Source organism: Triturus cristatus, chromosome 2_1 (genome assembly GCF_964204655.1).
Source record: "Triturus cristatus chromosome 2_1, aTriCri1.1, whole genome shotgun sequence".
NCBI classification, from domain to species: domain Eukaryota; kingdom Metazoa; phylum Chordata; class Amphibia; order Caudata; family Salamandridae; genus Triturus; species Triturus cristatus.
In genome coordinates this window covers 901020761-901033356 of record NC_140581.1, presented here as the reverse complement: position 1 = coordinate 901033356, position 12596 = coordinate 901020761, and the positions used below count along the sequence as shown (strand labels likewise).

Below are 12596 nucleotides of genomic sequence, written 5' to 3'. Positions count from 1 at the left end.
CATGCAAGCAAGTGCCGCGCATAAGCTATAAAATGCAAAAATGAGTGCTTTTTGATTCACACTGCCATCTCAGGGCCTGATTCACAAAGTAAAACGTACACGTTTGTGTAAGTTCACACTTTTTCGGTATGCATGAAACTGCATTTACATAAGTTTACAAGTGTGGAGACTCCGCAGTTGGTGCGGAGAACTCCCCACATACAAAGTTAGTCCTATCCTATCTTTTTATGTGCTGAGTTTTCTGCCCCAACTGTAAAGTCGCCGCACTCGTAAACTTACTATTAAAATGCAGTTGTGTGAATACTGAAAAAGCGTAAACCTACACAAATATGTGCGTTTACCTTTGTGAAGCAGGCCTTCATTGTCCATAAGAAGGCCAACATCTTTACATAGGCTTGACAGTTGCTCTGTCATCCGTAGGGTTAGCTCGACGGGTACAGTGGAATATTTAGGTTCCAGCAGTGTAGAAACCAAGGAATAAAGGCTTTAACAACACTAATTCCGTAATTTCCGAAATTCCCACGTTGGCAAAAGCTTTCTCTGTCCAGAAATCAAAGCTCTGGTATGTCCGCATGACATGAATAAGCAGCTTCCAGATAGTTCTTGAGCCTGCCCAGCTATGGAGTAAACTCTTGCCTATGACTGCAGTGTCTGCCTGCAGTAATAAGATAAGGAGAACTGTGACATTGATAACGGCTAGAGCGGTCAACCTCAAAGCTGAGGAATCGGGTTCGTGTCTCGGCAGGGACGCTCAACAACCTGTGATTCTGGGCATATCACTTAATCTCCCCATGCCTAACAAAATGAATGTGCCCGTCTGTAACTGGTGCTCATGTAAAGTGCTCTGATACCTTCTGGTCAAGTGCTCGCTATATAACCCCCCCCCCCCCCCACCCCCCTCCGATAGAAAGTGGCACATTAGGACTGCTGACAATCCCATCTAGTCTCTATCATAAAAAGATAATCAACAACCACGTAGGTCGTAAGCACAATGAAATCTGGCTGCTACATAACATGTGATTCGTCAGGAGTAGGTTATAAGATGTAAAGGGGCATTTATGCAAACTGAGATCCTATGTCATTTGCAAACCCACTTTCCTGCATAAAGGCTACTACAAGATAACTGCAACATAGTTGGAGCACACTTTCAAATCTCATGCACAACACTAAGCATACTAGATAAAGGCTACCGCATAGACTAACACTTTACAAATTATACATCACTAGAAAGTAATCACTCAACCACCAATAAAGCTTAAAGGGGCCTCATAAAAGTATGACGCAGTATAGAAATACTACAATACAATACTATATAATACAGTACCTATGCACTAATCTGTTAAAGTCACATGGTTTGCTATACAGAAGGCATTGGTGTGGCCATTCAATTATCCCTATTTAAGGAAATCACTTGAAATTAAGGTTCATTTCTGAGGTCTAAATAGGGGTAGGGCACTCAAAATTCATAGCTGCCTAGCTTAAGGAGACACAGTTTCAGGCATTGAACCTGGGTGTTATCCTTAACTGGGAGACAGTGAAGGGCTCCAGATGCTTTTGAAATATGGTCTAACTTTTTTAGCCATCGAGTGAAGTTCATTCTGCGTTATGTTCCAAATAAAGACATAAGATTACAAAAACAGTACACCTGTTACTTGGTTAGAATGAAATCGTGTCTTAGACCATCAGACATTAATGAATGGATTGGTAAACAACAATAGTAACCACAGATTGGTCTAGTAAAAACGGACTCTGTTGAACCCATTGGGTATTCCGCACCGATTGTGGTCTTGTGGCCAAGTCTGAATTTGCTGCATGGTTTTAATCGTTTCCAGCCATGAAATCAGGTTCACCCACAATCTGATTGTGATCTTGTGGCCAGGTGTGAATGTGTGGCATGGTTTTAATCCTGACCACCTCATTTTGCTCAATGTTGAGCTCATGGGCAAACATGATTTGTACATATTTCTTTGATCCCATTTTCGTCTGTTAGGAGTACTTAGACTCAGACTAAAAGCTTAGCGTAAGTGTATGATGAATACTGAACCTAACTCAAACTGAATATTACCCCGAGGAGCAAACAGTACTCTTTTGCAGCCTCAGTTCTCTTACTTTATCCAACTTTTTGACCTTGGTCTAATCCTACTCTCTGTGTGCTTAGAATATTCACTGCTGATTCCTATTTGCTCTGTTGCCTGCACAGAATCCTATGGTGATGGGAATCTGCATCCCCAATGTGTGCTCCCAAAAATGACTCTGTAAATAAATAATACAATTACTGCCAGAAAGTGGAAGCTTCCCTTTAATTTGCGCATCGTAAAGGAGCTTGGTCTCAAATCTCTGTAACATACATTTGCCAGACATTTCTGAACAAGTGATCTCTCGAAGACTATTTTAAAATGGTGGTGAGGTGTGGATTTCAAAGTGATAATGTTGATGCATCACTTTGAGTTATTGTACAGCGCACCAAAGCCTGAAGTGACATCATAAATGCTAAACAAACAAACGTAACTAAATAAATATAATCCATGACAACCCTTTCTACACTCCTGTTCCTATACCCCAAATACAGAATGTTCTTAATGTCTGACAATCTGCGTTTGTACCTTACAGTCTGCACTCAAAGCTTCTTAACTCCTTCAGTGCCCATGACGAGGTGGTCTCGTCATGGAGCGCGGTTGCGCTGTGCCCATGACGAGACTATCTCGTCATGAACCCCGCCCGCTAATGAAAGGGCCGGCACAGGGCGGGGAAAGGGCGGGGCACTCAAGGGGTTAAAGCTGCAGCATGGCACCGTGTACTGCTATAAAATAAATTGAAGAAAAATAGGCAAAATCAGCATTTCTTCCTTCCAGAGCCAATCAAAGAAGTACCAACTTTTGCTCAGTAACAGCCCTTATCAATGATCGAAAAGGAGACAATCGTGCTTGTAGTATTCACCATACAGATGTGAAACATTTTAAATATACTGACTAAAAGCCAATAGGGACATTATTTATGGCAGGATGATGCTTCTGAAAGGCCAATAGTCAGTCGCATGCAAGGTTATGTCTCATAGGGCCTAATTATGAGTGACTTGTTATATTATGTGCCATGCGTTAACCCATGTTTACGCACTGGATGGAATTATGGGTTTGGTTTTCATTAATGCATCCGATAACTATCGGATGTTTAAAATAACCCACCATTTGTTACATTTCGGCAGGTCAAACCTGCTGAAATTTAAACGGGGAAAACATACGGTCTTTACTCTATCATGCAGATTTTGGTGTGTTAAACATCAACATCTGAATGTTATTCACCAAATGCTCATATTAGGTGTTATTTTTTGCTCCCAATAAATAATGTACCCCATGGTATGGTTATTTATCAGGGGTGATAAATAATGCCTCAACTCATTATCAGGCCCATAGTATGTCTCACCTGTGACTGTTGTAGCCCAGCCATAACTCCTGGTCTTATGAAAGGCACTAGGCAGGTCCAACAAACCACCCCACAGCAGAGAGTATGGGCATAGACATCTCTTGGTCATTTCACTCACTGAAGGAAATTCCCTGTTGGCTTCTAAATTCTCTGGCCTTGGGCTGAACCACATGTTTACATAGCCTGACTCTCCTCTGGGAACTTTTGTAGGCTAGCACTACCCAATCTGTTATAGAGGTGGCGGGCCACTAAAAGCTTGAACCAGTCTCAAGCTAGATCCTCTTGGACGCTTGAGCCCAAAACGAGCTGAGATTTCATGTGGCTTTGAACTGCCAATACACTCTAATCCCATGCACCAAGATTTAAAAACATATCAGTAATCATGAATGTAAAATGGGTGAGAGAAAGAGACATCCAATATGTAGCTGAACTGCACAATGTGGATCCAAAAGCCTGGGCCAATCCCAGCTTCCTAGTTTCACCACAAAGTGTGACCCTATGCAAATATTTTATTTCACTAAGTCTAATTTTTAGGTCTCTCCATGCACCGTTGCTTGTGAGAGATTTTATTTATTTACTTACAGTGGGCATCATCACCCTCATTTCCTTGCTTTCTTTGGTCAGCGTGTGTAAGCATCACTTTATCGTGTGATTGTCCCTCTTCTGGTGCACGACCAAAGTACTGCTTCCTTTCACAGTCGTTCCACAGCTCATGATTTTGGAGCTACTTTTTCAGTTATTTGAAGCAGTCCATAAAAACGCTTATGTTTGCAGGCTACCTCCCTCATGTGCTTCTATCTCTGTTCCTGCTCTGTGTTGTTGCTTGCCTCTTCCCACCTCTCTCCATGTTGTTGCTTTCCTCATCTATGTTGTTTCTTGCACGATCCCAGTCTCCTGTGTTGTTGCTTTCCCTCTCTGTGTTGTTGCTTGCCCGCTCCCACCCTCTTGTTCCTGGCCATGTTGTTGCTTGACCCCTCCCAACTACCTCCATGTTCTTGCTTGCCCTATCCCACTTGCCTCCATCCCATTGATCGCCCCCTCCCATCCCTCTCTGTCCTGCTGTTTGGCCCCTCCCACCTCATCCCACATTGTTGTTTGCCCCTTTCCATCTCATCCTATGTTGTTGCTTGCCCCTTCCTGACCTGCACTGTTGACTGTTCCCTCCCGCCCTGCCTTGTTGCTTTCCCCCCTCACCTGGTCTCGCCTTATTGCTTGAACCCCTCCACACTACAGACCCATCCCACGATGTTGCTTGCCACATCCCACTCCATCATGCGTTGTTGCTTGCCTACTTTCACACTAAAGTCCTGCTAGAAAAAACAAGCATTGGCAAAGCCACTATGTCTCACCTACACAACCTATTGGCTTTGTCCCGCTGAGCACAATGGATGAAGGTTTTACAAAAAATTATGATGCAGGCAGCGCTTGGTGCAACATAGTGCTCTTGTTCTTTTACTTGCGGGAGAACAAGGCATCCACACCATCTGTGTTGCGTGCCCTATCTCCTTCTGATGTGCCTCACACTCGCCAATGGCAATTAAAAAATAAAGTGCTATGACGCAGCCAGCGATGGCTGGGTCATAGTGCTTTTTTTTAACTTTCAGACATGCAGCACAGCAGCTGTGCTGATGTGCAACTTGGAAAAAAGCCAGGCATGGCTGGCACAGGTTACTGTGGTTGGACCAGGCTGGTGGGGTGAAAGTGGACAGACGACGGACCACTTACCTTGCAATTGCCGCAAAAAACACTTACCTTGCTCCTTGACAATATAAAACTCTAAGCTCTGCCTATTGCTTTGTGAGTTTCTCCCAATAGTTCAGAAGAACAACTTCATCCCTTGTATCTTGCCTTCTGACACATTACCATTCTATATAATTTCTCCTGTAACTGACTAAAGTAACTGAGAACTCTGTCCATCTGCAGCTCTCATTTCAGGACCCACAACCTACCGTCTCCACTGAAGTCTGATTTTTGACCCAGTCATGTCACTGAAATACATCTCTTAAGTGTTGGTTTCTGGAGAGGACAATTGGCAAGGGAAATCTGTAGGAAGTCTGGTGGTATGGCCCCTGGAAAAAATTATCTAAACGAGATCATTGAAACTCTCATTGGATTGCTGCCTCTTTGAGAGGTGAAAGATCAGTTTCACTGTTTACCGCATATAATGTCCCCCTTTAGCCGTGTCGATTTTCTGAAATGTTATTCAAATATAGCTTCCCCGCTATGCTAGAGTCAATGTCTTCTTATATCTTTTAAAGAATACTTTTCCTGGAGCTGAGAATCCTTTCCGTTGTACTATTTTATGGGCTGCCTCGGGCACTGATCCAGGATTAAACCACACCCAGCATACATATCACTAGCATTCCCCCAATACTACGAAGTAGATTATATTAGCCCGTTTCCTCCAGGATCACATTAGTGAGAAATGCCACCAGAAGGGAGAAAGTAGCATATCTGCTTGCAGCTGTAGAATGCCGCTATGGGGCTCTGGGATAGATAGGGCACAGTAATGTTATAGACAAACATCGACCCAATCCCTAATCCTGATGATCTGTTTCCGAACTAAGGTGTACCGAACACAAATGAGTCTTATGTGCCATCCCTAGGACTCCACCTGTTTAGTATTATTATCATCAATTTCTCTTCACAGTGACAGGAGTGCATGGCCCGATCTCACATGCACCAATTCACTTACATGATTATATGGATATCATCAACGTAGGAGTGGAATGGGAAATGGAGGTCATGTACAATCTTCATCAGCGGCCTAACATAAGGAGTAAACATGGCTGGTGCTGGTGGAGAGCACTGAGGTGTCCTGGAGCATTTGCCTGAATCCAAAGGATCCAGTTGTACGCATTGCTCACTGTTATCCAGAAAGGATGAAAAATAATCCAGGCAGGTGCAGTAAATCTACATATGGGGAATAAATAGCTTATGGTACACTTTATTTAATGCGGCTAAGCGGTCAAAGAGAATCACAATACTAACTTCCTCCTCCCCCGAATTATGGAATAGCCCATTTATCACATGCATCAAAGCAGCATCCATACTATGACCTGAAAAAGACAATGTTCTTTGAGTAAGAATATTGTAAAGAGTCAATGTTAATTCTTCATGCATTTTGTTCTAAGAGTTCAACCTTTCAATTGCTATAGTGGTGGCCCCGCTGTGGGCCTGGCTTTGTTGGTGACATCAGAACTGTAGCGATTGTAGACTGCCCACGTCTCTCACTTTCTATGAGTACTTCGCAGTGCTTTCTAGAGGATGGTGGAGGTAGGTTATGTATATAGGATGGAAGTAATACCTCACTGAAGTGAGTGTGCTCTAGTGACTCATCTTCCTTGGGCACCGCTCTGTCTTTCCAACCTCACACACTGAAAGCCTGAGGGATAATCCCTTCAACTCCCCTTTCCTGTAAGAACGGGAGGGCTTAAAAACTGCGTAATCCTCTGTGCATTGCATTGTGAGAAATATGTCCTTCGCACCAAATTGTGAGTTTTGACATCAGAGGTTTTGTGTTAGTCTAGTCATAAAGAGGCACGGATTATTCATTTAATGAAGTTCACATTATAAAGAATGATCTTAACTTTGTCTCAGTTGCTATGAAAGTCATTCATGGAAAGAAGACGTGTGTGTTCATTATGTTATTCTTTTCAACTACATGGCTTTCTGCCCATTTTGGTGAATTGCTCCCCCAAGTTTGAGGGCCTCATTTCAAGTCCAACGGTAATCTAGATGGGGTTGGAAGTAAGAGTTACCGGCCCCTTCATGGTTATAGAATTCAAGGGAACACTGTGGCTCACCAATTTTTCACCTGGGCATGTTGTTTGCACAAAGTAGGCAAAATGTCAGGGTGAGAAAACACATGGAAATGGCAAAAAATATGAGGTAATCAATGATGAAAAACCAATTCCAGCATGGTATTGCCTTCCTGCACAAAAACAATCATTCCTACAGCGCATGGATCCTTGCACCATGGTAAAAGGGTACCTACGTTGGCGCAAAGCAGTCAAAAAGGCGCCAGTGCAGTGGGAAAGGACAGGAATCCGCTGTATATCATAAATATTCCTGCCTTGACTTCTGACAGGGCAGCGCAGCAGAGTGACTTACTGTGCTGCCCTCCATATAAGAAACGTATAAAGGAGGCCCTAAAAGTGTCAGGACACTGGGACAGTCTCTGAAAAACCAGGACTCTCTGGGGAGATCCAACCATCTGTTTACCCTACACCTGGAGCCATGTTTTGGGGCTTAGAGTCACTAAAACAGGGATTGGTAGTCACTTGGTGTGAGAAAGCCAACTTTGCCCTGTAGTTTGAGGGCAGGTAGAGTATGGCTAAAATTCAAGGCGGGCTCCCTATCTGGCATTACCGGGCCCATTGAATAGTAGATTGACAGTCAGCCTGTCCTCAAATGTGCTTCATTTAGCTTCAGGCAGTCCAGCATCCAATTTCTGTTGAGCAGGGGATGTTGCTAACTGATCACTCCATGCATGGATTAACCATTGGAGAACCAGTCCAAATCGAAATATCTCCAAGGTGTACTTTGCTGTTAGCAACACTGGTCCCAGGCACCAGACATCTTTTGCCTAAAAACCTGTCTGAATAAGGCACCCCGATGCAATATGACACTGGCAGGGCCATCATTTAAAATACACTCTCTCCCAATCAAATCCTCGCTCTTAAGTGGGCTTTGTGGTGTCATTATCAAAGCAGCGTATCCTGGTCCTCAAACAGGTATTTCTGAACCCATCGGGAAGATGGGACTTTGAACCCCCACGTGGCTTTGTGCACGCAAAGACGGTTCCCACTCGTTAACGGACCGGCAGGTGCCTCTCTAAAGCCACAAGCCCCTCCTTCGGCTTCGCATGCCATCGCAGAGCAGCGGGCACGACGGCTTCTCTCTGAGGGCGCGCAGAGGGCAATGCTGTGCAGGCACGCAGTAATGCAGCGAGTGTCCGAGGACGGAGGCTAACAGGCACCGTCCGTGTAGGACATCCCCGGGCTGATATGCAACAGGGTCCCTGCGCCTGCCGCCTACTATTAGCTGGCGGATTTAGTATGATATGTGAAAACGGGTCTTGTTCAGGTTTCCTGTTCCAAGCGGCAGACATGCTCTGCTCATTTTCTGATGGCATAAACACTAGAAATCAAGTCACCTGAACAATCCCTCCCCGAGACCCTCAACCCAGTGCAGTGTGTCACATTCCAATGCATTACGAAGAAGAATGAGTGACAAAAACAAACATATCAACGCCATCCTTCATAGCACTCTCGGCTTTCCTGCTGCTGGTTATTAAGCGACATATATGAGTGATGTATCTCAATGAGTTAGCTCACCAGACAACCAAATCTGTTTTATGAGGACTGTGCGGTACACAATTGGAGTTGTGCTTTCCTGTATCTCCCGTTTGCCGCATCTTGTGCGCGAGCAGCCCACTGAAGGTTGTGGTGAAACATCTGCAGAGCGCAACCTTTCCTTACCCTGCAGCGCCACTGGTGGCCGCCGGGGGGATAGCACACCCGTGCGTAATTAATCCTCGCGCATTCCGAGCCCGGCTTCCTGCCGCACAGACTCGGGTTTCAGAGGCTGGGCACAGGTTGAAGGTCGAAGCGGTCTCTGCGCACAGCCTCTGCTCGGAGGGAAGCGCGTGCGTGCGTGCGTGCGTGCTTCAAGCGGTGGCGCCCGCGCCTGCCGCAGCTGCGTTGCCAGAGGATATTATTCTTTCAATTGGTGGGCAGAATTGGCAGATATGAAATCTGCGCTCAGCATTAAAATACAATGAAATCATGTTTAATTAGCTGAGAATAATCTCTTGAAGGATGTTGTTTGAGCCCTGCCAGTGTTCTCAATTAAAAGAGCCTCTGAGCTACATCTGCGGTTGTCTTCAAGAAATGTGCACAGCGAATGCCCAGTGTTCACATTCCATTGGCTCCTGATGAGGCACACGTACCTCTCCATGTCCAAAACGATTATAAACAACGGCATCGCCATTCCTCCGTAAACGTATTACTGCTTTTTTGACTAACACGGGGCAATGAAATCATACTTTAATTTTAGAAAAAAAAGAGTAACGTTTTGATTCGTATAACCAAGCAAGCAACACAACGTAGAAATGTGGAGAGGATGTGGTCTCACGGCTAGAACTGCTGACTTTGGAGCTGGGAAGCCAAGGTTCGAGCCTCAGGGTCGATTCCACATCCTGTGATTCTGGGCAAATCTCTTAATCACCCGGTGCCTACAAAAAAAATTGACTGTGTCTTGTGTAACCTAACTGGTGCTCATGTAAACTGCTCCAATACCTTTGGGTTGAGAAAAAAAAATTAAAAACGTTGTTGCACCAGCGCTTTCATACTGAAAAGCTGGACAATGTCCACATATCAAAGTTGTTTTTAAGTCACAGTGTATTAATTGTCCCTCGGTGCTGGCTGAATTGGTTTTGGTTAGGGTGAGACACATTAATCCGGTGTTTTTGAGAGACGTAGGATGGATGGATTTCTGAGGGTTAGGGTGGCAGCTCGGCAGAGAGCCAAAAACATATACATGAACTGGGAGACAAGTCTCTCTTTGTGTATGTATACATGTGTGAGACCAGGGCTTTAAGTGGGCCGGGTCTCACCGGGTCGGAGCACCGGCAGTTTTTTTAAGGGGGCCTCGAAACGGGTCTCTATCGGGCTCTGTTATGTGCGCTGGCACAGACTGTCCGTTTTTTTTCCGGACTGCAGTGACAGTCCGGAAAAAGTGCCAGGACGCAAAACAGAGCCCTTTAGAGACCCGTTTCAAGACAGGAGGCACATCGATAATGTACCGTACCCTGCTCACACTCTCACAAGTGGAAAGTTACGGCATGACATCATATCAGGTGAGCGTTGTAGAGGGAAGGGAAATCCTTTAAAGAGTCATTTTCTCTCTGGATTTCCCTTCTCTTTTTGGAACGCAAGAGCAGCAACATTGTCGTGGTGTCACCAGTGCTTTAAGTGTAAGCTTTTTCAATATTCTATACAAGCCATAGTTGCTGCTTATTTATCTTATGCAACTAACAGCCAATAGTCCTGACTTGTAGGTATGATGTTACTTGTTGTATCATATACCTAGATGCAATGACAGAAACAGCAAAATACATGTCGGGCGGCACACTATGCTAACCACAGATTTTTAACGTGCTGATTTTAAGCCACGCCCTCAATTACATTGGCCACGCCCCTTTGAGAGACCCCCCAGTATTTTCATTCCACTTAAAGCCCTGTGTGAGACCTCATAAATCTAAAGAGAAAAGAGTGCAAAGGAGACAGAGAGAGGAGAGAGCGTTCGTGAGATAGACAGAGACAGAGAGAGAGAGAGAATATCCAGGCCTTTGTGGCCTCCTTTATGGTGAGGTCCACCTGGCAGATGAAGCTGAAGGAGGGGGAATGCTTGTCCTGTAAAAATCTACAGCCAACCAGTTTTGATGAATCAGCTTTGGTTGGTGCTCAGACCAGAATATATATGTTATTTTATCATGGTCAAAGGTTGTGTGACGTCGCTTTTTGTTATATTATTGATAATGATTATGCAGTGTTTCATCCTGTGGGTGCTTCAAGCTCAAGTTGCATGTGATGCTTGTAAAACTATCCCCAGGATTTTCGTGGCATGACACGAAATTCTAGGTTGAACTTAGATATTGAGAAGGTGAACAAGAAAACGGATCACTGAGGAACTCCAAGGAAGCTGATCCCTCACATTTAAGCTATTCAGTTTTATTAGATGTGTTTTCATATCAATGATGCTGCCCCACAGATGCTTCAAAGCACTTTTCAGGTTTAGGAAGAACATTTCAGGAAGTTGGGTGTTAGAAAACTCTTCCTCACAGGTAACATGCCAGCAGACAGCCCACAGTGGTAGGTAGTCATTTTCCAAATAATCCAAAGGCCTTTTTTAAAATATGTTAATTCCGGAAAATCTGTTTCGATGCAGAGGGGGTTGGAGTGAGAGCACTCCGCCATATTGAGCCTTGGGCATGCAATGTTCATTTTGGGATGTTCACCTTAGATGTCTGATCAGCCGGTACAGTATCCTTACATTTGAAAGGTTAGAAAGAGCAGTTGTTGAGAGCCTTAGTGTTGGAAAATGAGGCAGTATCTGTGAGGCCTGCACAAAAAACATGTCTACATTTGTCCTTCAATGGGAACTAAACACCCCATTGTAGCGCTTGACTCTCAGAGGGTATTGTTGCAGAGCAGTCTAAGGCTTACTCAAGGGAGGTAGTGTGGGCTAGTAATCACCATTTACCAGTATGCAGAAAGAACACTCAATAATTGATTGTCCAGTCTGTACTTTGCTTTATAAAAGGAAGAGTACATTTATTAAACACACACACTATTCAATACTATGCAACAATTTTCAAATATACATAAGCTGTTGGAATAACTTTGTGACATTGCATAACATTTCCACCTATCCCGCGGGGGGGGGGGGGGGTCTAGTACCACCACTACCATATGTATGCACCTCATCTTACCCGCTAATGCAGTAGGTTGACCATAACCTGAAATGAGGGCCTTGCCCACTGGCACCATCCCAGTGGTGACCCACCCCATTATCTCAACAAGCATTAAAATGGGCACACCTGCCCAGGTGACACATAACCCTGACAGAGCGTCTCATACTGACCATACAGTATACAGACACAAGGCTGCCTCTGGTCCAGCGGGACCACTGGGGAGTGTGGCGGCACTCCCCCGTCCTCGCGGTCCACATCAGGGCCCAGAGATGGGATCCCGGGCCCCAGGGCATCTTCGCGGGGAGCGCAATGGCGCTCCCCGACTTGGCTTCTTGGTTTTGGGGCCCAGAGTTTGGATCCCGGGCCCCAGGGCATCTTTGCGGGGGCGCAACGGGGCTCCCTGACTTCGGCAGGGACAGGAGTTGAGGGTACCAGGCCCCTCTCACCATTCCCATTGGGGCTCGATTTCTCTATTTTCGTCGGGGGCCAGGGTGGGCTCCTGGCACCCCTCTTGGGCAGTTTCACGGGGAGCGAGACGGCACTCCCGACTTTATTTCTTCTGGGTGGCAGCCCCCAGACCTGACCCACCCTGGGGGCCCATTCAAGACCAGCAGCGGAGGCCCACGCATTTTGTCCCCTTTCAGGCTAGAGGTCAAAGGTTGACTACCTTCTGGGGGCATATCTCAGCCCCCAGGGG

General features: G+C 45.3%; 1 protein-coding gene across 10 annotated transcripts in view; it reads left to right on the top strand.

Annotated features, from left to right (window-relative positions):
* The window catches only part of NTRK2 (neurotrophic receptor tyrosine kinase 2), a 539717-nt gene that overhangs the window by 387595 nt on the left and 139526 nt on the right, over window positions 1-12596 (top strand). The gene's annotated exons all lie outside the window — the stretch shown is intronic.